This window comes from Stenella coeruleoalba (genome assembly GCF_951394435.1).
Source record: "Stenella coeruleoalba genome assembly, chromosome: 14".
In the NCBI taxonomy this organism is placed as follows: domain Eukaryota; kingdom Metazoa; phylum Chordata; class Mammalia; order Artiodactyla; family Delphinidae; genus Stenella; species Stenella coeruleoalba.
Window position 1 is genome coordinate 33,822,557 of NC_137160.1, and position 25,918 is coordinate 33,848,474.

Consider the following 25,918-nt stretch of genomic DNA (forward strand, 5'->3'; position numbering starts at 1 on the left):
CAATGAATTAGCTATATTCAACCCAAAGAACTTAAATTGATATTGAAGAGAGTTGTACGTGAGGAATTGAGGTGATGGGTTTGAATATAAATTGAAATTTACTAACACTGTGAAAGGAATAATGATGGCAGTCTTCCAAAATACTTGTTCAAAGCAGGTTTGATATTAATGGATGTATAAATTTATGTACACTTTACAGTTAACATTTTACAAATTGTACTTTGAAGTAATTATCAGTTCAACTCCATACCCTAGCGAATAACATTTAATAACAATAATAATGCTTTGTGCTTTTGCCAAAGATCACAATAAGTTATCAAGCAATTCATTATCCTGCAACATCCTGGCTACATGAAAATACCTCCATAACTTGATTTTGCAAATGGAGAAACTGAGATCCAAAGTGTAATGAGGAATATTCTCAAAAGTCTTTAAAATTCCAAGGACAAACAACTGATATCTGATGACAGGTGTCCCTCCCTTGCAGCAAGTATAAAATTTAGAGTAAGATAAATTGGAGGTAATTATTCCTTATACTAATTATTTTACAGTTTTCCCTTGAACAACATGAGTTTGAATTGCCATGGGTCCATTTATATGTGGATTTTTTTCAACAAATATGTACTAAGTACTATAGGATCTGTGGTTGGTTGAATCCATACATGCAGAACCACATAAACAAAAGGCCAACTGTAACATTATACATGGTTTTTCAACTGCATGGAGGGTCAGCATCCCTAACCCATGCATTTTTCAAGGGTCAACTTTAATATATTTTAATCCAAATATTCTGAAACATTAGAAATGAATATTGATTGAACCCCTCTTTGAGGTAAAGCCAGTTTTACCTGCATACAGAGCAATTGCTTACATTAGCTCTGAATGACTGCAATACATCTCCCATAGCTTTTTTGAGAACCTCACTAGGTTTAAGGTTTTCTAGTTTAACTGGACCTATACCAACTATGGAGATCAAAGAAAGGATTGAAGACCTCAATGATTTATACTATATAAAACACTGAATATACATATCTTCTTTCTCTTTTTCTGTCTCAATCTCTTTATCTCATGCTCTTTTTCTTATATGTGTAGTAATTTTACTCTGGTCCTTATAATTTTCCTACTTTTGAAGTGTAGATTTTATCCATGATGACCACAGGAGCTAAATATTCACTTTTCTCCTCTCTCCTCAGTGTGTGTGTATGTGTGTGTGTGTTATAGTTATATGGCGGTAAAATTGAAATGCATTAAATTGCACATATTTAAAGTATACAGTTTGATAAATTGACATACCTCTGTGAAACCATCAACAACATCAAGATAACAAACATCCATCACTTCCAAGAGTGTACTTGTGACCCTTTGTAATCCCTCCCTATTGCCCTTCATTGGTCCCCCACTCCCAGGCAACAATTGATCTGCCTTCTATCACTATAGTTTTCATTTTCTAGAATTTCATATAAATAGAATCATGCAATATGTACTTTTGATGTTGTTCAGTTTCTTTCACTTAGCAGCAGTATTTTGAGATTCACCAGTATCTTTAGATATACCAATACTTCATTCCTTTTATTTCTGAATAGTATTTCAGTGTGTGTATGTGTGTATATATATATATATATCACAATTTGGTTATTTATTTCAAAGAACAGAAGATCCTAATATTACTGAGGTCTGTTTTAAAATAAAGATTATTTTATGAATCATGATTTTAGTTTCATATCTAATAACTTTGCCTACACAAATTCACAAAGATTTTTCTATGTGTCTTCTAAAATTTTATAGTTTTAGCTTTTACATTTAGATTATTATGAGTATTTTTTTTTAACATGGAGCAAATTGTGGCTTAAAAGTTTATATTTTTATGTATAGGTATCCAATTTACTCAGCACTATTGTTTTAAACACTTCCAATTCTCCAATGAATTGTCTTCACATCTTTTTTTTTTTTTTTTTTTTTTTTTTTTTTCAGTACGCGGGGCTCTCACTGTTGTGGCCTCTCCTGTTGTGGAGCACAAGCTCTGACGTGCAGGCTCAGCAGCCATGGCACATGGGTCCAGCCACTCCATGGCATGTGGGATCTTCCCAGACCGAGGCACGAATCCGTGTCCCCTGAATATGCAGGTGGACTCTCAACAACTGCACCACCAGGGAAGCCCCTTCACATCTGTTTTTTAATATCTCTCTCTATGTATCTGTCTATCTACCTCTCTATGGTTTATTGACTCTTTTCCAATAGAGAAAAACAGTCTTTTCAATAAGTGGTGCTGGGAAAACTGGACAGCTATATGTAAAAGAATGAAACTAGAACATTTCCTCACACTGTATACAAAAATAAATTCAAAATGGATTAAAGATCTAAATGTAAGACCTGAAACCATAAAACCCCTAGAATAAAACAGGCAGAACACACTTTGACATAAATCATAGTACTAATTTGTTTGGATCTGACTCCTAAGGCAAAATAAATAAAATCAAAAAAAAAAAGGACCTAATTAAACTTAAAAGCTTTTGAACAACAAAGGAAACCATCTACAAAACAAAAAGACACCCTACTTATTGGGAGAAAATATTTGGAAATTAGACGACTGATAAGGGTTTATATCCAAAACATATAAACAACTCATACAACTCAATATCAGAAAAACAAGCAACCCAATTAAAAATTAGGCAGAAGACTTGAACAGACATTTTTCCAAAAAAGACATACAAATGGATAACAGGTAACTGAAAAGATGCTCAACATTGCTAATTATTAGAAATATGTAAGTCAAAACAACAATGAGATATCACTTCACACCTGTTAGAATGGCTATCATTAAAAAGTCCACAAGTAACAAATGTTAGTGAGGATATGGAGAAAGAGAATCCTTGTATACTGTTGATGGGAATGTAACTTGATGCAGCCACTATGGAAAAAAGTATGGAGATTCTTCAAAAAAACTAAGACTAGAACTACCATATGATCCAGCAAATCCACTACTGGTATATATCCAAAAATAAAAATAAAAACACTAATTTTTAAAAGATGCATGCACCCCAATATTCATAGCAGCATTATTTAAAATAACAAACATTTGGAACCAAACCAAGTGTCCATCAACAGATGAATGGGTAAAGAAGATATGGTATATATATACTATATACAATGGAATATTACTCAGAATGAAATTGTACTCTTTGCAACAATGTGGATGGACCTAGAGAGTATTAGGCTTGGTGAAATGTCAGACATAAAATGACAAATATTGTATGGTGTCACTTAAATGTGGAATCTAAAAAAATAAACAAACAAATATATATAAGGAAAAAGAAACAGGCTCACAGATACAGAAAACATCCTGGTAGAAACCGGTGGGGAAAGGAAAGGCTGGAGGGGCAAGGAAGGAGTATGAGATTAAGAGGTACAAACTACCATGTATAAAATAGATAAGCAACAAGAATATATTGTACAGAGCACGGAAATATAGTCATTATTTTGTAATAAATTTAAATTGGCTATCATCTACAAAAATATTGAATGATTATGCTGTGTACCTTAAACTAATACAATATTAGAAATCAACTATACTTCAATCAAAAAAAAAAAAAAGAAGAAGAAGAAGAAGAACAGGTATCCTGGCCTTGGCCTTGTTTAAGATCTAAGTGGAAAGAATTTTCTTCCACCAATAAATTGAGTTTTAATTCTAGGTTTTTTAAAGGTCTGTTTTATTAGGTTGAGGATGTTCCATTTTTTTCCTAATTTGTTGAAAGATTTTATCATATATGGGTGTTTGATTTTGTCAGGTTTTGTGCCTATGTGTGTCTATGAAGATGGTCATATGGATTTTGTCCTTTATTCTACTAATACAGTATATTATGTTAATTGATTTTTAGATGTTAAACCACTGTGCATTCTGAGATAAGTCTAACTCATGCTGTATATTTCTTTTCATATATTGCAGGATTTGGTTTACTAATATTTTGTTGAGAGTATTTAAATTCTAAATTTGTTATTTTATTTTATTTTTTGATGTCTTTTTCTGGATTATATTTTAGGATAATGCAAGTTTCATAGATGAGATGGTAACTGTTTCCTTTTCCTCTAATTTCAGAGTTTGTTAAAAATCTATTGGTGAAGCCATATGAGCCTGAGTTTTTTATGATGGGGAAATTTTACTTAGTATTTCACTTTTTGTTGTTGCTATAGTTCTATTAAGAATATCTAATTCTTCTTGAGACAATTTTAGTAATTTTGCAACTTTCTTTCTATGTTTTTCACTTTAAAAATCTCTTTTACACCTTCCTTTATGTTAAAAAGTTGTAAAATGTACTGTTTTAATTCTTTATTTTTTTTGAAATTTTGAGTTATTTTCTTAGTGGTCCCTTTGGGAATACAGTATAGATGTACATTTTGTCTACATTACTTCCATGAAGCCATTCATAATTTTCCTTTAAAATACATATTATTCTGAAGGTTTTGAGAGTGATGTCCCCTCTTTCTTTTCTAACTTTGGTAATTTTTATCTTCTCTTATTTTCTTGTTTAATCTAGCTTAATGTTTATCAACTTTGTTCATTGTTTTTAAGAATAAAATTTTGGTTTTGTTTTGTTTATTTTCTCTATTGATTTTATTATTTTTCATCCAATTTTTACAATTTTCCTATTATTTCCTTCTTCTGCTTAGTTTTGTTTTAATATGTTCTCCATTTTCTAATTTCTCAAGGTGGACATTTAAGCTTTTGATCTGAGACTTTTCCTTTTTTCAGATATAGGGATTTAAAAATATTTTTTTTTAAAACATGCTATAGCTGCATCTTATAAATGTAGACATTATTTGATTCATTGGTTATTTAAGAGGATATTGATTAATTTCTAAACATTTCTGAATTTCCTGAGTTTTCTTCTGTTATTGACTTACAATTTGATTCCATTGCAGTTAGAGGATATATCTTCCATTGTTTCAATCCCTTTAAATTTACTGAGATTGTTTTCCAGCATAAAATATAGCCTATCCTAGAAACTGTTCCATGTTCACTTGAGAATGTGTATTCTTCCTTTGTTAGGCAGACTGTTCTATTGATATGTAAGCCTTGGTTTATAGTGTTATTTAAATAATCTTTATGCATGCTAATTTTCTGTGTACTATTCCTACTCATTATTGAGAGTGGAATATTTAAATTTCAAACTATTATTTTTGAATTGTCTAATTTCACTTTGAATTTTGCGAATTTTTGCTTCACAAAATTTGGGTCAATATAGTTGAGTATATAAACGTTTATAACTGTTATATATTCCTGATGAATTGATACATTTTATCTTAATAAAATATATAGATTTCTTCCCAGTAATATCTCTTGAATTAAATATGTAATATTTATATAAGTAATAAGTAATATCTCTTGAATTAAATATGTCTTGAATTAAAGTCTATTTTGTATAATATTAATATAGCCACTCCAATTCTCATAGGGTTACTGATTTCAAGTTTTTCTTTTTTTACATCCTTTTATTTTTTATTTATTTGTTCCTATGAATTTAAGGTGTGTCTCTTATACACAATACTTAGTTAGGTCTTGTTTTTATTCAATCTGATGAGCTCGTTTGTTTGTTGTATTTAGTCCATTCACTTTTCATACAAATATTGCTATGGTTGAATTTATGCCTGTTATTAACTTCTTGCTTTCTATTGTTCTTATGTTTAAAAATATTACTGTGATTCTATTTTACTACCATGTTATGTGTTAAATAAATATATTTCTAGAATACCATTTTATTTTATTAAAACTCTTTTTTAACATTTTATTGGAGAATAATTGATTTAAAAGGGTGTGTTAGTTTCTGCAGTATAACAAAGTGAATCAGCTATACATATACATATATTCCCATATCCCTTCCCTCTTGCATCTCCCTCCCACCCTCCCTATCCCACCCCTCTGGGGGGGGGGTCACAAAACACCAAGCTGATCTCCCTGTGATATGCGGCTGCTTTCCACTAGTTCTCTATTTTACATTTGGTAGGGTATATATGTCCATGTCACTCTCTTACTTCAACCCAGCTTACCCTTCCCCCTCCCTGTGTCCCCAGGCCCATTCTCTATGTCTGCATCTTTATTCCTGTCCTGCCCCTAGGTTCTTCAGAACCATATTTATTTGTTTTGCTTTGTTTTGTTTTTTTGTTCCAGATGTATGTGTTAACATACAGTATTTGTTTTTCTCTTTCTGACTTAATTCAACTCTGTATGACAGTCTCTAGTTCCAGCCATCTCACTACAGGTAACTTAGTTTTGTTTCTTTTTATGGCTGAGTAACATTCCATTGTGTCTATGTGCTTTATCTTCTTTACCAATTCATCTGTCATAGGACACTTAGGGTGCTTCCAGGTCCTGGCTACTGTAAATAGGGCTGCAATGAACATTGTGGTACATGACTCTTTGAATTATGGTTTTCTCACAGTATATGCCCAGGAATGGGATTGCTGGGTCATATGGTAGTTCTATCTTTAGCTTTTTGAGGAACATCCATATTGTTCTCCATAGAGGCTGCATCAATTTACATTCCCACCAGCACTGCAAGAGGGTTCACTTTTCTCCACACCCACTCCAGCGTTTCTTGTTTGTAGACTTCTTGATGATGGCCATTCTGACTGGTGTAAGGTGATGTCTCATTGTAGTTTTGATTTACATTTCTCTAATAATTAGTGATCTTGAGCATCCTTTCATGTGTTTGTTGGCAATCTTTGTATCTTCTTTGAAGAAATACCTATTTAGGTCTTCTGCCCATTTTTGGATTCGGTTGTTTGTTTTTTGATATTGAGCTGCGTGAGCTGCTTGTAAATTTTGGAGATTAATCCTTTGTCAGTTGCTTCATTTGCAAATATCTTCTACCATTCTGAGGGTTGTCATTTGGTCTTGTTTATGATTTCCTTTGCCGTGCAAAAGTTTTCAAGTTCCATTAAGTCCCATTTGTTTATTTTTGTTTTTATTTCCATTTCTCTAGTAGGTGGGTCAAAAAGGATCTTGCTGTGATTTATGTCATGGAGTGTTCTGCCTATTTTTCCTCTAAGAGTTTGATAGTTTCTGGCTTTACATTTAGGTCTTTAATCCATTTTGAGCTGATTTTTCTGTATGGTGTTAGGGAGTGATCTAATCTCATACTTTTACATATACCTGTGCAGTTTTCCCAGCACCATTTATTGAAGACACTGTCCTTTCTTCACTTTATATTCCTGCCTCCTTTATCAAAGATAAGATGACCATATGTGCGTGGGTTTATCTCTGGGCTTTCTATCCTGTTCCATTCATCTATCTTATGTTTTTGTGCCAGTATCATACTGTGTTCATTACTGTAGCTTTGTTGTATAGTCTGAAGTCAGGGAACATGATTCCTCCAGCTCTGTTTCTCTTTCTCAAGATTGCTTTGGCTATGCGAGTTCTTTTGTGTTTCCATACAAATTGGGAACTTTTTTGTTCTAGTTCTGTGAAAAATGCCAGTGGTAGTTTCATAGGGATTGCATTGAATCTGTGGATTGCTTTGGGTAGTAGAGTCATTTTCACAATGTTGATTCTTCCACTCCAAGAACATGGTATATCTCTCCATCTATTTGTGTCATCTTTAATTTCTTTCATCAGTGTCATAATTTTCTGCATACAGTTCTTTGGTCTCCTTAGGTAGGTTTATTCCTGGATATTTTATTCTTTTTGTTGCAGTGGTAAATGGGAGTGTTTTCTTGATTTCACTTTCAGATTTTTCATCATTAGTGTATAGGAATGCCAGAGATTTCTGTGCATTAATTTTGTATCCTGCTACTTTACTAAATTCATTGATTAGCTCTAGTAGTTTTCTGGTAGCATCTTTAGAGTTCTCTATGTATAGTATCATGTCCTCTGAAAACAGTGACAGCTTTACTTCTTCTTTTCTGATTTGGATTCCTTTTATTTCTTTTTCTTCTCTGATTGCTGTGGCTAAAACTTCCAAAACTATGTTGAATAAGAGTGGTGAGAGTGGGCAACTTTGTCTTGTTCCTGATCTTAGTGGAAATGCTTTCAGTTTTTCACCATTGAGGATGATGTTGGCTGTGGGCTTGTCATATACGGCCTTTATTATGTTGAGGAAAGTTCCCTCTATGCCTACTTTCTAGAGGGTTTTTATCATAAATGGGTGTTGAATTTTGTCGAAAGCTTTCTCTGCATCTATTGAGATGATCATATGGTTTTTCTCCTTCAGTTTGTTAATGTGGTTTATCACATTGATTGATTTGTGTATATTGAAGAATCCTTGCATTCCTGGGATAAATCCCACTTGATCATGGTGTATGATCTTTTTAATGTGCTGTTGGATTCTGTTTGTTAGTATTTTGTTGAGAATTTTTGCATCTATGTTCATCCGTGATATTGGCCTGTAGTTTTCTTTCTTTGTGGCATCTTTGCCTGGTTTTGTGTCAGGGTGACAGTGGCCTCATAGAATGAGTTTGGGAGTCTTCCTCCCTCTGCTATATTTTGGAAGAGTTTGAGAATGATTGCTTTTAACTCTTCTCTAAATGTTTGATAGAATTCCCCTGTGAATCCATCTGGTCCTGGACTTTTGTTTGGTGGAAGATTTTTAATCACACTTTCAATTTCAGTGCTTGTGATTGATCTGTTTATATATATTTTTTCTTCTTGGTGCTGTCTTGGAAGATTGTGCTTTTCTAAGAATTTTGCAATTTCTTCCAGGTTGTCCATTTTATTGGCATATTGTTGCTTGTAGTAATCTCTCATGATCCTTTGTATTTCTGCAGTGTCAGTTGTTAATTCTCCTTTTTTCATTTCTAATTCTATTGATTTGAGTCTTCTCCCTTCTTTTGTTGATGAGTCTGGCTAATGGTTTATCAATTTTGTTTATCTTCTGAAGTAAACAGTTTTTAGTTTTATTGATGTTTACTATTGTTTCCTTCATTTCTTTTTCATTTATTTCTGATGTGATATTTATGATTTTTTCCTTCTGCTAACTTTGGGGATTTTTTTGCTCTTCTTTCTCTAATTGCTTTAGGTGTAAGATTAGGTTGTTTATTTGAGAAGCTTCTTGTTTCTTGTGGTAGTATTTTATTGCTATAAACTTCCCTCTTAGAACTGCTTTTGCTGTATCCTATAGGTTTTGGGTCATCATGTTTTCATTGTCAATTGTTTCTAGGGTTTTTTTGGTTGTTTTTCTTTTGTTTGCTTGTTTGTTTGTTTGTTTGTTTTTGCAGTACGTGGGCCTCTCACTGCTGTCGCCTCTCCCATTGTGGAGCACAGGCTCCGGACTCACAGGCTCAGCGGCCATGGTCCAGAGGCCGAGCTGTTCCGCAGCATGTGGGATCCTCCTGGACCGGGGCTCGAACCCGTGTTCCCTGCATCGGCAGGCGGACTCTCAACCACTGCGTCACTATGGAAGCCTTGTTTCTAGGTGTTTTTAAATTCCCTCTTTGATTTCTTAAGTGATCCCTTAGTTATTTAGTAGTGTATTATTAGCCTCTATGCGTTTGTATTTTTTACATTTTTTTTCCTGTAATTGATATCTACTCTCATAGCCTTGTGGTTGGAAAAGACACTTGATAAGATTTCAATTTTCATAAATTTATCAACACTTAATTTGTGACCCAAGATATGATCTATCCTGGAGAATGATCCATTAGCACTTGAGAAGAAAGTGTAATCTGCTGATTTTGGATGGAATGTCATATAAATATCAATTAAGTCATTCTTTTTAAGGTATCTTTAAAGCTTCTGTTTCCTTATATATTTTCATTTTGGATGATATGTCCATGGTGAAAGTAAGGTGTTAAAATCCCCTACTATGAATGTGTTACTGTCGATTTTCCCTTTTATGGCTGTTAGTATTTGCCTTATGTACTGAGGTGCTCCTATGTTGGGTGCATAAATATTTACAATTGTTATATCTTCTTGGATTTATCCCTTGATCATTATGTAGTGTCCTTTTTCTCTTCTAATAGTCTTTATTTTTAAGTCTATTTTGTCCAATGTGAGAATTCCTACTCCAGCTTTTTTTGGTTTCCATTTGCATGAAATATCTTTTTCCATCCCCTTGCTTTCAGTCTGTATGTGACTCTAGGTCTGAAGTGGGTCTCTTGTAGACAGCATATATATGGGTCTTATTTTTGTATCCATTCAGCCAATCTGTGTCTTTTGGTGGGAGCATTCAGTCCATTTACATTTAAGGTAATTATTGATATGTATGTTCCTAGTCCCATTTTCTTAATTGTTTTGGGTTCGTTATTGTAGGTATTTTCCTTCTCTTGTGTTTGTTGCCTAGAGAAGTTCCTTTATCAGTTGTTGTAGAGCTGGTTTGATGGTGCTGAACTCTCTCAGCTTTTGCTTGTCTGTAAAGCTTTTAATTTCTCCATCAAATCTGAATGAGATCCTTGCTGGGTAGAGTAATCTTGGTTGCAGGTTTTTCTCCTTCATCATTTTAAATATGTCTTGCCAGTCCCTTCTTGCTTGCAGAGTTTCTGCTGAAGATCAGCTGTTAACCTTATGGGGATTCCCTTGTGTGTTATCTGTTGTTTTTCCCTTGCTGCTTTTAATATGTTTTCTTTGTATTTAATTTTTGACAGTTTGATTAGTATGTGTCTTGGCATATTTCTCCTTGGATTTATCCTGTATGGGACTCTCTGTACTTCCTGGACTTGATTACCTATTTACTTCCCCATATTAGGGAAGTTTTCAACTCTAATGTCTTCAAATATTTTCTCAGTCCCTTTCTTTTTCTTTTCTTCTGGAACCCCTATAATTCGAATGTTGGTGAGTTTAACTTATTCATTCTTCTACCTCAGTTATTCTGCTATTGAACACATCTAGAGTATTTTTCATTTCATTTATTGTGTGGTTCATCGTTGTTTGTTTCATCTTTAGTTATTCTGGGTCCCTGTTAAATGATTCTTGCATTTTGTCTATTCTATTTCCAAGATTTTGGATCATCTTTACTATCTTTATTCTGAATCCTTTTTCAGGTAAACTGCCTATTTCCTCTTCATTTGTTAGGTCTGGTGCATTTTTATCTTGCTCCTTTATCTGCTGTGTGTTTTTCTGTCTTCTCATTTTGCTTATCTTACTGTGTTTGTGGTCTCCTTTTTGCAGGCTGCAGGTTCATAGTTCCTGTTGTTTTTGGTGTCTGTCCCCAGTGGCTAAGGTTGGTTCAGTGGGGTGTGTAGGCTTCCTGGTAGAGGGGACTAGTGTCTGTGTTCTAGTGGATGAGGCTGGATCTTGTCCTTTTGTTGGGCAGGTCCACATCGGGTGGTGTGTTTTGGGGTGTCTGTGGCCTTATTATGATTTAAGGCAGCCTCTCTGCAAATTGGTTGGTTTGTGTTCCTGTCTTGCTAGTTGTTTATCATAGGATGTCCAGCACTGTAGCTTGCTGGTCATTGAGTGAAGGTGGGTGCTGGTGTTGAGATGGATATCTCTGGGAGATTTTCGCCATTTGATATTATGTGGAGCTGGAAGGTCTCTTGTGGACTAATGTCCTGAAGTTGGCTCTCCCATCTCAGAGACACAGGACTGACTCCTGTCTGCAGCATCAAGAGTCTTTCATCCACATGGCTCAGAGTAAAAGGGAGAAAAAGTAGAAAGAAAGAATTAGTAGAAGTAGAAAGAAAGGAAGGAAGGAAGGAAGGAAGGAAGGAAGGAAGAAAGAAAGAAAGAAAGAAAGAAAGAACGATAGGAGTGAGGGAGGGAGGGAGTAATGAAGGAAGGAAGGAGGGAAGGAAGGAAAAAAGAAAGAAAGAAGATAAAGTAAAATAAAATAAAGTAAGATAAAGTATAATAAAGTTATTAAAATTAAAAAAAATAATTGTTAAGAGAAAACAAAAACAAACGGACGGATAGAACCCTAGGACAAATGGTGGAAGCAAAGCTGTACAGACAAAATCTCACAGAGAAGCATACACATACACACTCACAAAGAGAGGAAAAGGGGAAAAAATCATAAACCTTGCTCTCAAAGTCTACCTCATCAATTTGGGATGATTCGTCATCTAAAGGAGGGGAGGAAGGAAAGAAAGAATGAATATAAAGTAAAATAAAATAAAGTTATGAAAATAAAAAGTAATTATTAAGAAAAAAATTAACAACAACAAAAAAAAAAAAAAGAAAGAAAAAAAGGACGGATAGAACCCTCAGACAAATGGTGGAAGCAAAGCTGTACAGACAAAATCTCACACAGAAGCATACACATACACACTCACAAAAATAGGTAAAGGGGAAAAAATCATAGATATTGTTCTCAAAGTACACCTCCTAAATTTGGGATGAACCGTGGTCTATCTACTTGATTGTGGAGCTTTAATCCGCTGCTTCTGAGGCTGCTGGGAGAGATTTCACTTTCTCTTCTTTGTTCTCACAGCTCCCAGGTCTCAGCTTTGGATTTGGCCCCGCCTCTGCATGTAGGTCGCCGGAGGGCGTCTCTTCTTCGCTCAGACAGGACGGGGTTAAAGGAGCCGCTGAATAGGGGGCTCTGGCTCACTGAGGCCAGAGGGAGGGAGGGGCGCGGAGTGCAGGGCAAGCCTGCAGCGGCAGAGGCTGGCGTGATGTTGCACCAGCCTGAGGCATGCCGTGTGTTTTCTCCTGGGGGATTTGTCCCTGGATCCCAGGACCCTGGCAGTGGCTGCTGCACAGGCTCCCCGGAAGAGGAGTGTGGATAGTGACCTGTACTCGCACACAGGTTTCTTGGTGGCGGCAGCAGCAGCCTTAGCGTATCATGCCTGTCTCTGGGGTCCGGGCTTTTAGCCGCGGCTTGCGCCCGTCTCTGGAGCTCCTTTAAGCAGCGTTCTTAATCCCCTCTCTTCACGCACCAGGAAACAAAGAGGCAAGAAAAAGTCTTTTCTTTCGTCAGGTCCAGACATTTCCCCGGACTCCCTCCCAGCCAGCCGTGTCGCACTAACCCCCTGCAGGCTGCCAAACCCAGTCCTCTCCTTGCGCTCCGCCCAAAGCCCAAGCCTCAGCTCCCAGCCCCGCCCGCCCCGGCCGGGGAGCAGACAAGCCTCTTGGGCTGGTGAGTGCCGGTTGGCACCGATCCTCTGTGCGGGAGTCTCTCCGCTTTGCTCCCCGCGCCCCTGTTGCTGTGCTGTCCTCCGCAGTTCCGAAGCTTTCCCCCTCCACCACCCACAGTCTCTGCCCGCGAAGGGGCTTCCTAGTGTGTGGAAACCTTTCTGCCTTCACAGCTCCCTCCCACTGGTGCAGGTCCTGTCCCTATCCTTTTGTCTCTATTTATTCTTTTTTCTTTTGCCCTACCCAGGTACGTGGGGGTTTCTTGCCTTTTGTGAGGTCTGAGGTCTTCTGCCAGCATTCAGTATGTGTTCTGTAGGAGTTGTTCTACGTGTAGATGTATTTCTGGGTGTATCTGTGGGCAGGAAGGTGATCTCTGCGTCTTACTCTTCCGCAATCTTCCCCTGTAGAGCTGGTTGTGTTGTGCTGAATTCTCTTAGTTTTGCTTGTCTGTAAAAGGTTTTAATTTCTCCGTTGAATCTGCATGAGATCCTTGCTGTGTAGAGTAATCCTGATTGTATATTTTTCCCTTTCATCACTTTAAATATGTCCTGCCACTCCCTTCTGGCTTGCACAATTTCTGTTGAAAGATCAGCTGTTAACCTTATTGGGATTCCCTTGTATGTTAATTGTTGCTTTTCCCTTGCTGCTTTTAATATCTTTTCTTTTTATTTAATTTTTGGTAGCTTGATTAATATGTGTCTTGGCCTGTTTCTTTTTGGATTTATCCTGTATGGGACTGTCTGCTCTTCTTTGACTTGACAGACTATTCCTTTCCCATATTAAGGAAGTTTTCAAGTATAATCTTTTCAAATATTTTCTCACTTTCTTTTTCTCTTCTTCTTCTGGGACCCCTATAATTCGAATGTTGGTGTGTTTAATGTTGTTGCAGAAGTCTCTGAGTCTGTCCTCAATTCTTTTCATTTTTTTTTTCTTTATTCTGCTCGGCAGTAGTTGTTTCCACTATTTTATCTTCCAAGTCACTTATCCATTCTTCTGCTTCAATTATTTGGCTATTGTTTCCTTCTAGATAATTTTTAATTTCATTTATTGTGTTGTTCATTATTGTTTGTTTACTCTTTAGTCTTCTATGTCCTGGTTAAACATTTCTTTTATTTTCTCCATTTTATTTCCAAGATTTTGGATCATCTTTACTATCATTATTCTGAATTCTTTTTCAGGTAGACTTCCTATTTCCTCTTCATTTGTTTGGTGTGGTGGGTTTTTACTTTTCTCCTTCATCTGCTGTGTATTTCTCTGTTTTCTCATTTTGCTTAACTTAGTATGTTTTGGGTCTCCTTTTTACAGGCTGTAGGTTCATAGTCCCATTGTTTTTTGTGTCTTCCCCTATTGGGTAAAGTTGGTTCAGTGTGTTGTGTAGTCTTCCTTGTAGAGGGGACTGGTGCCTGTGTTCTGGTGGATGAGGCTGGATCTTGTCTTTCTGGTGGGCTGGACCACATCTGGTGGTGTGTTTTGGTGTGTCTGTGAACTTATTATGATTTTAGGAAGCCTCTCTGATGGATGGGGTTGTGTTCCTGTCTTTCTAGTTGTTTGGCAAAGGGTGTACAACACTGTAGCTTGCTGGTTGTTGAGTGAAGCTGGGTCTTAGCATTGAGATCGAGATCTCTGGGAGAGCTTTTGCCATTTTATATTATGTGAGGCTGGGAGGTCTCTGGTGGACCAATGTCCTGAACTCGGCTCTCCCACCTCAGAAGCTCAGACCTGACATCTGGCCAGAGCACCAAGACCCTGTCAGCCACACGGGAGAAATAGAAAGAAAGGAAAAATAAATAAGTAGAATTAAATAAAATAAAATTTTTAAAATAGAAAAAAATTAGAAAAATAATAAAAAAAGAAAGAAAGAAAGAAAGAAGAGAGCAACCAAACCAAAAAACAAATTCACCAATGATGACAAGTGCTAAAAACTATATTAAAAAAAAAAGATAGACAATTCTAACCCTAAGACAAATGGCAAAAACAAAGATATACAGATAAAATCACACAAAATACACACTCACAAAAAGAAAAAAGGAATGTGTATATATATATATATATATATATATATATATATATATATGAGGAAGGAAGAGAGCAACCAAATCAATAAACAAATCTTCCAATGATAATAATCTCTAAATACTAAACTAAAATAAACATAAAACCAGAAACAAATTAGATGCAGTAAGCAAACTCCAAGTCCACAGTTGCTCCCAAAGTCCACCACCTCAATTTTGGGATGATTTGTTATCTATTCAGGTATTCCAGAGGTACAGGGTACATCAGGTTGATTGTGGAGATTTCATTCACTTCTCCTGAGGCTGCTAGGAGAAATTTCCCTTTCTCTTCTTTTTTCACATAGCTCCCAGTGTTCAGCTTTGTATTTGGCCCCACCTCTGTGTGTAGGTCACCTGAGGGCGTCTCCTTCCGGCCCAGACAGGACGTGGTTAATGGAGCAGCTGATTAGGGGGCTCTGGTTCACTCAGGCAGGAGGGAGGGAGCGGTGTGGAATACAGAGCAAGCGTGCAGAGACAGAAGCCAGCATGACGTTGCACCAGCCTGAGGTATGCCGTGTGTTCTCCCAGGGAAGTTGTCCCTGGATCACAGGACCCTGGCAGTGGTGGGCTGCACAGGGTCCCAGGAGAGGAGATGTGGATAGTGACCCTTGCTTGCACACAGGCTTCTTGGTGGCTGCAGCAGCAGCCTTAGCATCTCATGCCCATCTCTGGTGTCCACACTGCTAGCTACAGCTCGCGCCTGTCTCTGGAGCTCATTTAGGCGGGGCTCTGAATCCCCTCTCCTCACACACCCTGAAACATGGTCTCTTGCTTCTTAGACAGTTCCAGACTTTTTTCCCGGACTCCCTCCTGGCTAGGTGTGGTGCACAACTCCCTTCAAGCTATGTTCATGCAGCCAACCCCAAGCCTCAGCTCCCAGCCCCTACCAGCCCTGGCAGGTGAGCAGACAATCCTCTCAGGCTGGTGATTGCTGGTCAGCACTGATACTCCATACGGGAATCTCTCGCTTTGCCCTCTGAACCCCTGTGACTGTGCTCTCCTCAATGGCTCCAAAGCTTCCTCCCTGCCCACTATCCCGTCACTGCCAGTGAAAGGCTTCCTAATGTGTGGAAACTTTTCCTCCTTCACAGCTCCTTCCCAGAGGAGCAGGTCCTGTCCCTATTCTTTTGTCTCTGTTTTTCCTTTTTTTCTTTTGCCCTACCCAGGTACGTGGGGAGTTTCTTGCCTTTTGGGAAGTCTAAGGTCTTCTGCCAGCGTGCCGTAGGTGTTCTGTAGGAGTTGTTCCACATGTAGATGTAGTTTTGATAGTAGTTTGAAGGTGATCTCCACGTCTTGCTCCTCCACCATCTTGAAGGCACCCAGAGGCTTCTAGAATGCCATTTTAATCCCTTTGTTGATTGTGTTATTATTACTTCAAGTTATTTTCTTAGTGGCACCTGTAAGATTGCAATAGTCATCTCAACTGATCACAATCTACTTTAGAGCAGTACACATGCTCTCACCTGTGTGATTCCAGATAAGATGATTTTCCCCCTTTGGTGTCTTTTAAGAATTTATTTTTCTTACCTTTGATTTCTGAAGTTTCAGTATGATATTCCTAGGTGTTGTTTTGCTTATTTTATTTTATTTTATTTTATTTATATTTCTCTTGCTCAGTCTTCTTTGAGCTTCTCAGGTCTATGGTTGATGCCCAGCATTAATTTGGGGAAATAGACTTAATTGCTTCAAACACTGCTTCTTTTCCTTTTTCTTTTTTCTCCTTCTTGTGTTGCTGCTATGTGTACATTACATCCTCTGTAGTTGCCCCACAGTTCTTGAATATTCTACTCTCTTATTTCAATTTTTTTCCTTTGCTTACCAGTTTTGGAGGTTTCTATTGTCATATCCTAAGCCCAGTGATTCTTGTCTCGGCCATACCCAGTCCACTAATGACGGCATTCTTCATTTCTATTACAATGTTTTTGCTTTCTGGTATTTCTTTTAGATTCTTTCTTAGAATTTTTTTTCTCTCTGCTTAACATTATCCACATGTTCTTGGTCTAGTTTTCCCAGTAAAGCTCTTAGCCTATTAATCATAGTTTTAAAAACTTCCTGGTCTTATAATTCCAACATTCCTGACATATCTGACTGGCTCTGAGGCTTGATTGGCCTTTTGAAATTGTGATTTTGCCTTTTAATATATCTTGTAATTTTTGTTGAAAGGTAGTTGTCATATGCTGAGTGAAAGGAACTACAATAAAAATTCCTTTAGTAATGTAGTGGTAAAGTGTGGAGGGAGGTGAAGTGTTCTATAGTCCTGGGATTAGATCTCAGTCTTTTTTTTTTTTTTTTTTAACATCTTTATTGGGGTATAATTGCTTTACAATGGTGTGTTAGTTTCTGCTTTATAACAAAGTGAATCAGTCATACATAAACATATGTTCCCATATGTCTTCCCTGTTGCGTCTCCCTCCCTCCCACCCTCCCCATCCCACCCCTCCAGGCTGTCACAAAGCACCGAGCCAATATCCCTGTGCCATGCGGCTGCTTCCCACTAGCTATCTACCTTACTGCGTTTGTTACTATGTATATGCCCATGACTCTCTCTCGCCCTGTCACAGCTCACCCTTCCCCCTCCCCATAACCTCAAGTCCGTTCTCTAAGAGGTCTGCGTCTTTATTCCTGCTTTACCCCTAGGTTCTTCATGACATTTTTTTCTTAAATTCCATATATATGTGTTAGCATATGGTATTTGTCTTTTTCTTTCTGACTTACTTCACTCTGTATGACAGACTCTAGGTCTATCCACCTCATTACAAATAGCTCAATTTCGTTTCTTTTTATGGCTGAGTAATATTCCATTGTATATATGTGCCACATCTTCTTTATCCATTCATCCGATGACGGGCACTTAGGTTGTTTCCATCTCCGGGCTATTGTAAATAGAGCTGCAATGAACATTTTGGTACATGACTCTTTTTGAATTTTGGTTTTCTCAGGGTATATGCCCAGTAGTGGGATTGCTGGGTCATATGGTAGTTCTATTTGTAGTTTTTTAAGGAACCTCCATACTGTTCTCCATAGTGGCTGAACCAATTCACATTCTCACCAGCAGTGCAAGAGTGTTCCCTTTTCTCCACACCCTCTCCAGCATTTATTGTTTCTAGATTTTTTGATGATGGCCATTCTGACTGGTGTGAGATGATATCTCATTGTAGTTTTGATTTGCATTTCTCTAATGATTAATGATGTTGAGCATTCTTTCATGTGTTTGTTGGCAGTCTGTATATCTTCTTTGGAGAAATGTCTATTTAGGTCTTCTGCCCATTTTTGGATTGGGTTGTTTGTTTTCTTGTTATTGAGCTGCATGAGCTGCTTGTAAATTTTGGAGATTAATCCTTTGTCGGTTGCTTCATTTGCAAATATTTTCTCCCATTCTGAGGGTTGTCTTTTGGTCTTGTTTATGGTTTCCTTTGCTGTGCAAAAGCTTTGAAGTTTCATTAGGTCCCATTTGTTTATTTTTGTTTTTATTTCCATTACTCTAGGAGGTGGGTCAGAAAGGATCTTGCTTTGATTTATGTCATAGAGTGTTCTGCCTATGTTTTCCTCTAAGAGTTTTATAGTTTCTGGCCTTACATTTAGGTCTTTAATCCATTTTGAGCTTATTTTTGTGTATGGTGTTAGGGAGTGATCTAATCTCATACTTTTACATGTACCTGTCCAGTTTTCCCAGCACCACTTATTGAAGAGGCTGTCCTTTCTCCATTGTACATTACTGCCACCTTTATCAAAGATAAGGTGTCCATATGTGCATGGGTTTATCTCTGGGCTTTCTATCCTGTTCCATTGATCTATCTTTCTGTTTTTGTGCCAGTACCATACCGTCTTGATGACTGTAGCTTTGTAGTATAGTCTGAAGTCAGGGAGCCTGATTCCTCCAGTTCCTTCCTTCGTTCTCAAGATTGCTTTGGCTATTCGGGGTCTTTTGTGTTTCCATACAAATTGTGAAATTTTTTGTTCTAGTTCTGTGAAAAATGCCAGTGGTAGTTTGATAGGGATTGCATTGAATCTATAGATTGCTTTGGGTAGTAGAGTCATTTTCACAATGTTGATTCTTCCAATCCAAGAACATGGTATATCTCTCCATCGATTTATATCATCTTTAATTTCTTTCATCAGTGTCTTATAATTTTCTGCATACAGGTCTTTTGTCTCCTTAGGTAGGTTTATTCCTAGATATTTTATTCTTTTTGTTGCAATGGTAAATGGGAGTGTTTTCTTGATTTCACTTTCAGATTTTTCATCATTAGTATATAGGAATGCCAGAGGTTTCTGTGCATTAATTTTGTATCCTGCCACTTTACCAAATTCATTGATTAGCTCTAGTAGTTTTCTGGTAGCATCTTTAGAGTTCTCTATGTATAGGATCATGTCATCTGCAAACAGTGACAGCTTTACTTCTTCTTTTCCAATTTGGATTCCTTTTATTTCCTTTTCTTCTCTGATTGCTGTGGCTAAAACTTCCAAAACAATGTTGAATAATAGTGGTGAGAGTGGGCAACCTTGTCTTGTTCCTGATCTTAGTGGAAATGCTTTCAGTTTTTCACCATTGAGGATGATGTTTGCTGTGGGCTTGTCATATATGGCCTTTATTATGTTGAGGAAAGTTCCCTCTATGCCTACTTTCTGCAGGGTTTTTATCATAAATGGGTGTTGAATTTTGTCAAAAGCTTTCTCTGCATCTATTGAGATGATCATATGGTTTTTCTCCTTCAATTTGTTAATATGGTTTATCACATTGATAGATTTGCGTATATTGAAGAATCCTTGCATTCCTGGAATAAACCCCACTTGATCATGGTGTATGATCCTTTTAATGTGCTGTTGGATTCTGTTTGCTAGTATTTTGTTGAGGATTTTTGCATCTATGTTCATCAGTGATATTGGCCTGTAGTTTTCTTTCTTTGTGACATCCTTGTCTGGTTTTGGTATCAAGGTGATGGTGGCCTCGTAGAAGGAGTTAGGGAGTGGTCCTCCCTCTGCTATATTTTGGAAGAGTTTGAGAAGGATAGGTGTTAGCTCTTCTCTAAATGTTTGATAGAATTCGCCTGTGAAGCCATCTGGTCCTGGGCTTTTCTTTGTTGGAAGATTTTTAATCACAGTTTCAATTTCAGTGCTTGTGATTGGTCTGTTCATATTTTCTATTTCTTCCTGATTCAGTCTTGGCAGGTTGTGCATTTCTAAGAATTTGTCCATTTCTTCCAGATTGTCCATTTTATTGGCATAGAGTTGTTTGTAGTAATCTCTCATGATCTCTTTTATCTCTGCAGTGTCAGTTGTTACCTCTCCTTTTTCATTTCTAATTCTATTGATTTGAGTCTTCTCCCTTTTTTTCTTGATGAGTCTGGCTAGTGGTTTATCTATTTTGTTTATCTTCTCAAAGAACCAGCTTTTAGTTTTATTGATCTTTGCTATTGTTTCCTTCATTTCTTTTTCATTTATTTCTGATCTGATTTTTATGATTTCTTTCCTTCTGCTAGCTTTGGGGTTTTTTTGTTCTTCTTTCTCTAATTGCTTGAGGTGCAAGGTTAGGTTGTTTATTCGAGATGTTTCCTGCTTCTTAAGGTGGGCTTGTATTGCTATAAACTTCCCCCTTAGAACTGCTTTTGCTGCATCCCACAGGTTTTGGGTCGTTGTGTCTCCATTGTCATTTGTTTCTAGGTATTTTTTGATTTCCTCTTTGATTTCTTCAGTGATCTCTTCATTATTAAGTAGTGTATTGTTTAGCCTCCATGTGTTTGTATTTTTTACAGATCTTTTCCTGTAATTGATATCTAGTCTCATGGCGTTGTGGTCAGAAAAGATACTTGATACAATTTCAATTTTCTTAAATTTACCAAGGCTTGATTTGTGACCTAAGATATGATCTATCCTGGAGAATGTTCCATGAGCACTTGAGAAAAATGTGTATTCTGTTGTTTTTGGATGGAGTGTCCTATAAATATCAATTAAGTCCATCTTGTTTAATGTATCATTTAAAGCTTGTGTTTCCTTATTTATTTTCATTTTGGATGATCTGTCCATGGGTGAAAGTGGGGTGTTTAAGTCCCCTACTATGAATGTGTTACTGTCGATTTCCCCTTTTATGGCTGTTAGTATTTGCCTTATGTATTGAGGTGCTCCTATGTTGGGTGCATAAATATTTACAATTGTTATATCTTCTTCTTGGATCGATCCCTTGATCATTATGTAGTGTCCTTCTTTGTCTCTTTTAATAGTCCTTATTTTAAAGTCTATTTTGTCTGATATGAGAATTGCTACTCCAGCTTTCTTTTGGTTTCCATTTGCATGGAATATCTTTTTCCATCCCCTTACTTTCAGTCTGTATGTGTCTCTAGGTCTGAAGTTGGTCTCTTGTAGACAGCATATATAAGGGTCTTGTTTTTGTATCCATTCAGCTAATCTGTGTCTTTTGGTGGGAGCATTTAGTCCATTTACATTTAAGGTAATTATCGATATGTATGTTCCTATTCCCATTTTCTAAATTGTTTTGGGTTCGTTATTATAGGTCTTTTCCTTCTCTTGTGTTTCTTGCCTAGAGAAGATCCTTTAGCATTTGTTGTAAAGCTGGTTTGGTGGTGCTGAACTCTCTCAGCTTTTGCTTGTCTGTAAAGGTTTTAATTTCTCCATCAAATCTGAATGAGATCCTTGCTGGGTAGAGTAGTCTTGGCTGCAGGTTTTTCTCCTTCATCACTTTCAGTATGTCCTGCCACTCCCTTCTGGCTTGTAGGGTTTCTGCTGAGAGATCAGCTGTTAACCTTATGGGGATTCCCTTATGTGTTATTTGTTGTTTTTCCCTTGCTGCTTTTAATATGCTTTCTTTGTATTTAATTTTTGACAGTTTGATTAATATGTGTCTTGGCGTATTTCTCCTTGTATTTATCTTGTATGGGACTCTCTGTGCTTCCTGGACTTGATTAACTATTTCCTTTCCCATATTAGGGAAGTTTTCAACTATAATCTCTTCAAATATTTTCTCAGTCCCTTTCTTTTTCTCTTCTTCTTCTGGAACCCCTATAATTCGAATGTTGGTGCGTTTAATGTTGTCCCAGAGGTCTCTGAGACTGTCCTCAGTTCTTTTCATTCTTTTTTCTTTATTCTGCTCTGCAGTAGTTATTTCCACTATTTTATCTTCCAGGTCACTTATCCGTTCTTCTGCCTCAGTTATTCTGCTATTGATCCCATCTAGAGTACTTTTAATTTCATTTATTGTGTTGTTCATCGTTGCTTGTTTCATCTTTAGTTCTTCTAGGTCCTTGTTAACTGATTCTTGCATTTTGTCCAATCTATTGTCCATTCTATCTCCAAGATTTCGGATCAACCTTACTATCATTATTCTGAATTCTCTTTCAGGTAGACTGCCTATTTCCTCTTCATTTGTTAGGTCTGGTGGGTTTTTATCTTGCTCCTTCATCTGCTGTGTGTTTTTCTGTCTTCTCATTTTGCTTATCTTACTGTGTTTGGGGTCTCGTTTTTGCAGGCTGCAGGTTTGTAGTTCCTCCTGTTTTTGATGTCTGTCTCCAGTGGCTAAGGTTGGTTCAGTGGGTTGTGTAGGCTTCCTGGTGGAGGGGGCTAGTGCCTGTGTTGTGGTGGATGAGGCTGGATCTTGTCTCTCTAGTAGGCAGGTTCACGTCTGGTGGTGTGTTTGGGGGTGTCTGTGGCCTTATTATGATTTTAGGCAGCCTCTCTGCTAATGGGTGGGGTTGTGTTCCTGTTTTGCTAGTTGTTTGGCATAGGTTTTCCAGCACTGTGGCTTGCTGGTCGTTGATTGAAGCTGGGTGCTGGTGTTAAGATGGAGGTCTCTGGGAGATTTTCGCCGTTTGATATTATGTGGAGCTGGGAGGTCTCTTGTTGATCAGTGTCCTGAAGTTGGCTGTCCTACCTCAGAGGCAGAGCCCTGCCTCCTGGCTGGAGCACCAAAAGCTTTTCATCCACAGGCTCAGGATAAAAGGGAGAAAAAGTAGAGGGAATTAGTAGAAGTATGAGGAAAGAAAGAAGGAAAGGAGGGTAGGAAGGAAGGAAGAAAGAAAGAAAGAAGCAAAGAAGGAAAGAAGGCAAGAAGGAAAGAAAGGAGGGAGGGAGGGAGGGAGGAAGGAAGGAAGGAGGGAAAGAAGGAAAAAAGACAGAAAGAAAGAAGATACAGTAAAAATAAAATAAAGTATAATAAAGTTATTGAATTAAAAACTTCTTATTTAGAAAAAAAAAAAAAAAGGGACGGAAAGAACCTTAGGACAAATGTTGGAAGCAAAGCTATACAGACAAAATCTTACACAGAAGCATACACATACACCCTCACTAAAAGAGGTAAATGGGGAAAAATCCTAAATCTTGCTGTCAGAGACCACCTCCTCAATTTGGGATGATTCGTTGTCTAAAGGAGGGAAGGAAGGACGGAAAGAAAGAAAGAAAGAACGAAGGTAAAGTGTAATAAGGTTATTAAAATTAATTATTAAGAAAAAAAATTAAAAAAAAAAAACATGGACGGATAGAACCCTAGGACAAATGGTGGAAGCAAGACTATACAGACAAGATCTCACACAGAAGCATACACATACACATTCACAAAAAGAGGAAAGGGGGAAAAATCATAGATCTTGCTCCTAAAGTCCACTTCCTTAATTTGGGATGATTGGTTGTCTATTCAGGTATTCCACAGATGCAGGGTACATCAAGTTGATTGTGGAGCTTTAATCCGCTGCTTCTGAGGCTGCTGGGAGAGATTTCCCTTTCTCTTCTTTGTTCTCACAGCTCCCAGGGCTAAGCTTTGGATTTGGCCCTGCCACTGCGTGTAGATCGCTGGAGGGCGTCTGTTTTTTGCTCAGACAGGATGGGGTTAAAAGAGCCGCTGATTGGGGGCTCTGGCGCACTCAGGCCGGCGGGGACGAAGGGGCACAGAGTGCGGGGCGGGCCTGCGGTGGCAAAGGCCGGCGTGACTTTGCACCAGCCTGAGGCGCGCTGTGCGCTCTCCCGGGGAAGTTGTCCCTGGATCCCGGGAACCCGGAAGTGGCGGGCTGCACAGGCTCCGCGGAGGAGGGGTGTGGAGAGTGACCTGTACTCGCACACAGGCCCCTCGGTTGCGGCAGCAGCAGCCTTAACGTCTCCCGCCCGCCTCTGGGGTCCGCGCTTTTAGCCGCGGCTTGCGCCCGTCTCTGGATTCCGCGCTTTCAGCCGCGGCTCGCGCCCGTCTCTGGATTCCGCGCTTTCAGCCGCGGCTCGCGCCTGCCTCTGGATTCCGCGCTTTCAGCCGCGGCTCGCGCCCGTCTCTGGATTCCGCGCTTTCAGCCGCGGCTCGCGCCCGTCTCTGGGGTTCGCGCTTTTAGCCGCGGCTCGCGCCCGTCTCTGGAGTTCCTTTAAGCAGCGTTCTTAAACCCCTCTCCTCACGCCCCAGAAAACAAAGAGGGAAGGAAAAGTCTCCTGCCTCTTCTGCAGGTGCAGGCTTTTCCCCGGACTCCCTCCCGGCTAGCTGTGGTGCCCTAACCCCTTCAGGCTATGTTCAAGCCGCCAACCCCAGTCCTCTCCCTGCGCTCCGGCCTCAGCTCGCAGCCCCGCCCGCCCCGGCGGGTGAGCAGACAAGCCTCTCGGGCTGGTGAGTGCCGGTCGGCACCGATCCTCTGTGCGGGAATCTCCCCGCTTTGCCCTCCGCACGCGTTGCTGTGCACTCCTCCGCAGCTTCGAAGCTCCCCCCTCCGCCTCCCGCAGTCTCCGCCCGCGAAGGGGCTTCCTAGAGTGTGGAAACTTTTCCTCCTTCACAGCTCCCTCCCACTGGTGCAGGTGCCGTCCCTATTCTTTTGTCTCTGTTTTTTCTTTTGCCCTACCCAGGTACGTGGGGAGTTTCTTGCCTTTTGGGAGGTCTGAGGTCTTCTGCCAGCCTTCAGTAGGTGTTCTGTAGGAGTTGTTCCACGTGTAGTTGTATTTCTGGTGTATCTGTGGGGAGGAAGGTGATCTCCGTGTCTTACTCTTCCGCCATCTTCCGCCTTCCGATCTCAGTCTTTTGATGAACCTTTGCTTCTTGCTTGTGAACTTTACTAGTACTTTTCAGTGCCCCCCACCCCATATTAGGTGGAACAGGATGTCTAGAGGGAACTGGAGTTGGATATTTCCCTTCTCTCAGGTAAGTTAGGCTCTGATAAAACCCCAATAAATTATGTTCTGGCAAAATTGTTTCTCCTGAGGGAAGTCCAGCTTAGGAAAAAGCAGAATGCTCTGGTATATTTCAAAATGTTTCCTTTTGCCCTCTTCCTGCCAGAAGCCTGAGGGTTGTTTTTTTTTTTGTTTTTTTTTTCCCCAATCTCTTATGTCAGAATCTGGTAGAGCTTGTTGAGGCATAACTCACAAAATATAGGGCCTCCAGGACTGTGTTGCCATGGTGCTTTTACCTCTCAGATTGTCCACACTGAGACTCCAGCCATTCCTCAGTTACAGGCCTGAATCCTGAGGAAGTTTCTGCTCCTGTGTTTCTGCTCTGGTAAATTCTGATTTTTCTGTCTGCCTGTTTATCTCTCCAATTTTAGGGGAAATGATTTGCCCAGTGACCTCATGTCACTGACAGATCTAAGTAGAGTTGCTATTATTTTAGTAAAAAACTTTGACAAGTTTTTACTCCTTAGGTCATAATGGTCACTTCTAAGCCCTTTATATGCCAGATTGGAACCTGGAAGTCTTTGCTGTTTTTTAATTATTATTATTTTACTTCTGGTCCCTTTGTTTGCATTTGGTGTTTTGTTATTTCTAGGAACCATATAGTTTACCCTCTCTTTCACTAACATTCATCATTCCTCCCAACAGGAGTTGTTCTCTGGGGTGAAAGAAAAACTGGGTTATTTTAATGCATACTGAACAAAATCCTGTGAGACTGAAGCAAATTAAT